Below are 3633 nucleotides of genomic sequence, written 5' to 3' on the forward strand. Positions count from 1 at the left end.
ATCTGTTGGTACAACTGAACTCAGCCATATTGATGTTTGCAGTCCCACATGTTTAGAATGTGTAGAGGAATGTGGTAGAATCTGCATAGCAAAGGAGTTATCTTCAGCCCACCTGGTATGCACAAAGCTTCAAAGAGATTGATGATGAAGGCGGCCCAGGGCACATCGACTGCAATACTGGCCACAGAAGCCAAGTATGGCTGGAGAGTCAGTAATTTTAGGAGGGCTGTCATGTGAACACTGATTGGTCCAAGCAAATGGGACTGGCAGTAGGGTGTGGTATGGCTGAGGTATGTTTAACAAAAAGGGTTGCAACAATGAATTCGCTCTCTCACTTCCATCATGAGGCTTAGCTGCGAAGGTCTGATAAGTATGGCTTATATTGTACTTTGATTGTATGCTATGTATTATTGTAACTTCTATTGATACCTTATGCACGCTTTCTTATTTCCTTGGGAAATAAATGAGATTTAATTGATCTTAGACCATGTATTGATAATGGCACTAAATTGGCGATCTTCAGCCCTTCCCTGGTCGCAAGTGTTGTCCAGAATGGAAGCTATTAAATGATCCGAACGCATACACCACACGTTGTATGATACTATGCATAGTCACAATAACAAATGGAATGACGGGGATACCGTATTTGTATGATCTAGCTCTGATCTTAGAGATATTTCCATCATTGGTCCAAATTGTTATCATAATAACGAGTAGATTAAAACTTATGCTTTGGAAATTGTTTCATTTGCTCAATTACTGGACTTCATCATATCAACCACTATGCCTTATTCTAAAGAATGGACCTTGTCTGTCTGATACTTTTATTGTATGTTTACAAACTTTCAATAAAAATATTTTGTAATAAAAAAAAAAGAATTTGCATCAGTTGGAACCGGGACTTAAAGTGGTACTAAAGGCTCAATGTTTTTTACTTTCATGCATTCTATATATGAAGATAAAAGCCTTCTGTGTGCAGGAGTCCCTCCCCCCCCCCAATACTTACCTGAACCCCATTGTGATCTAGTAATGTGCACAAGAGCCTCGGCTCTCTGGGGACTCTTCCTCCTCATTGGCTGAGACAGCACCGAGAGCCAAAGGCTGTCAATCACAGCCCATGAAAAGAGGGGGGGGGCAGGGCGGAGCCATGGCTCTCTGGGGACTCTTCCTCCTCATTGGCTGAGACAGCACCGAGAGCCAAAGGCTGTCAATCACAGCCCATGAAAAGAGGGGGGGGGCAGGGCGGAGCCATGGCTCTCTGGGGACTCTTCCTCCTCATTGGCTGAGACAGCACCGAGAGCCAAAGGCTGTCAATCACAGCCCATGAGAAGAGAGGGGGGGGGGCGAGCCATGGCTCTCTGTTTGAATGGATGCAGGTGCCCTCACAACAAGCTGTTTGCTCTGGGGGCGTTTAACAGGAGGGAGGGGCCAGTAGTTCCGGTGGAGGACCCAAGGAGAGGAGGATCGGGGCTGCTCTGTGCAAAAATATTACAGAGCCGGTAAGTAAAAAATGTGGCCTTTAATAGTTCTATAAGTGGGTCTTCACCTTCAATTTGATGTCCTCTCCTCCCCACAAATAGGGCTTTTTTTATTTACTTTTCTTTTAGTAGAGAAGAGGATCTCAGCAGGACAAAGCTGGATTCTCTGGGGGTGTGAGTATCATAACTATGCAGGACCCGCAACCAGGTAAGCAGAGGTTAAAAAAACTAAAAACATGGGGATGGGTTGAATTTCCTCTTTAAGACTTTCCATGACCAGGGAAGTAAGGGAAAATCTATTTTATGTTCAACAATGAGAAAATAAGATGACTTCCATCTCCTAGATCCCAATGTGACACCCATACTGCAATAGAGACATTAGACTGAGGCAGACAGATCTGATAAAGTAGATATAAAGCCTGTCTCCTTCCCTGGGGTCCCCGTGTCTTCCCAATGTCTCAGTGCTGCCATTGACTTCCTTTCTTGGGTACCCCAATGATCCCAATGTCTCAGTGACTTCCTTCCTTGGGTTCCTCAGTGTTCCCAGTATCTCAGTGCTGCCATTCACCTCCTTCCTTGGGTACCCCAGTGGTCCCAGTGTCTCAGTGCTGCCATTCACCTCCTTCCTTTGGCTACCCCATTGGTCCCAGTGTCTCAGTGCTGCCATTCACCTCCTTCCTTGGGTTCTCCGGTGCTCCCAATGTCTCAGTGCTGCCATTAACCTCCTTCCTTGGGTTCTCTGGTGCTCCCAATGTCTCAGTGCTGCCATTCACCTCCTTCCTTGGGTACCCCAGTGGTCCCAATGTCTCAGTGCTGCCATTCACCTCCTTCCTTTGGGTACCCCAGTGGTCCCAGTGTCTCAGTGCTGCCATTCACCTCCTTCCTTGGGTTCTCCGGTGCTCCCAATGTCTCAGTGCTGCCATTAACCTCCTTCCTTGGGTTCCCTAGTGCTCCCAATGTCTCAGTGCTGCCATTCACCTCCTTCCTTGGTCTCTCCAGTGCTCCCAGTATCTCAGTGCTGCCATTAACCTCCTTCCTTGGGTACCCCAATGCTCCCAATGTCTCAGTGCTGCCATTCACCTCCTTCCTTGGTCTCTCCAGTGCTCCCAGTATCTCAGTGCTGCCATTAACCTCCTTCCTTGGGTACCCCAATGCTCCCAATGTCTCAGTGCTGCCATTCACCTCCTTCCTTGGGTTCTCCGGTGCTCCCAATGTCTCAGTGCTGCCATTCACCTCCTTCCTTGGGTTCTCCGGTGCTCCCAATCTCTCAGTGCTGCCATTAACCTCCTTCCTTGGGTTCCCTAGTGCTCCCAATGTCTCAGTGCTGCCATTCACCTCCTTCCTTGGTCTCTCCAGTGCTCCCAGTATCTCAGTGCTGCCATTAACCTCCTTCCTTGGGTACCCCAATGCTCCCAATGTCTCAGTGCTGCCATTCACCTCCTTCCTTGGGTTCTCCGGTGCTCCCAATGTCTCAGTGCTGCCATTAACCTCCTTCCTTGGGTTCCCTAGTGCTCCCAATGTCTCAGTGCTGCCATTCACCTCCTTCCTTGGTCTCTCCAGTGCTCCCAGTATCTCAGTGCTGCCATTAACCTCCTTCCTTGGGTACCCCAATGCTCCCAATGTCTCAGTGCTGCCATTCACCTCCTTCCTTGGTCTCTCCAGTGCTCCCAGTATCTCAGTGCTGCCATTAACCTCCTTCCTTGGGTACCCCAATGCTCCCAATGTCTCAGTGCTGCCATTCACCTCCTTCTTTGGGTTCTCCAGTGCTCCCAATGTCTCAGTGCTGCCATTCACCTCCTTCCTTGGGTTCCCTAGTGCTCCCAATGTCTCAGTGTTTCCACTCACCTCTTTCCCTGGGTTCCCTAGTGCTCCCAATGTCTCAGTGTTTCCACTCACCTCTTTCCCTGGGGTCCCTGTGTGTTCCCAGTGCTGCCATTCACCTCCTTCCTTGGGTTCCCCAGTGCTCCCAGTATCTCAGTGCTGCCATTCACCTCTTTTTTTGGGTTCCCCAGTGTTCCCAATGTCTCAGTGCTGCTATTCACCTCCTTCCTTGTGTTCTCCAGTGTTGCCATTGTCTCAGTGCTGCCATTCACCTCCTTCCTTGGGTTCCCCAGTGCTCCCAGTATCTCAGTGCTGCTATTCACCCCCTTCCTTG

The sequence above is a fragment of the Lithobates pipiens genome, unplaced genomic scaffold (assembly GCF_037356315.1).
Source record: "Lithobates pipiens isolate NorthernLeopardFrog02 unplaced genomic scaffold, aLitPip1_a1.2 Scaffold_126, whole genome shotgun sequence".
Lineage (NCBI taxonomy): Eukaryota > Metazoa > Chordata > Amphibia > Anura > Ranidae > Lithobates > Lithobates pipiens.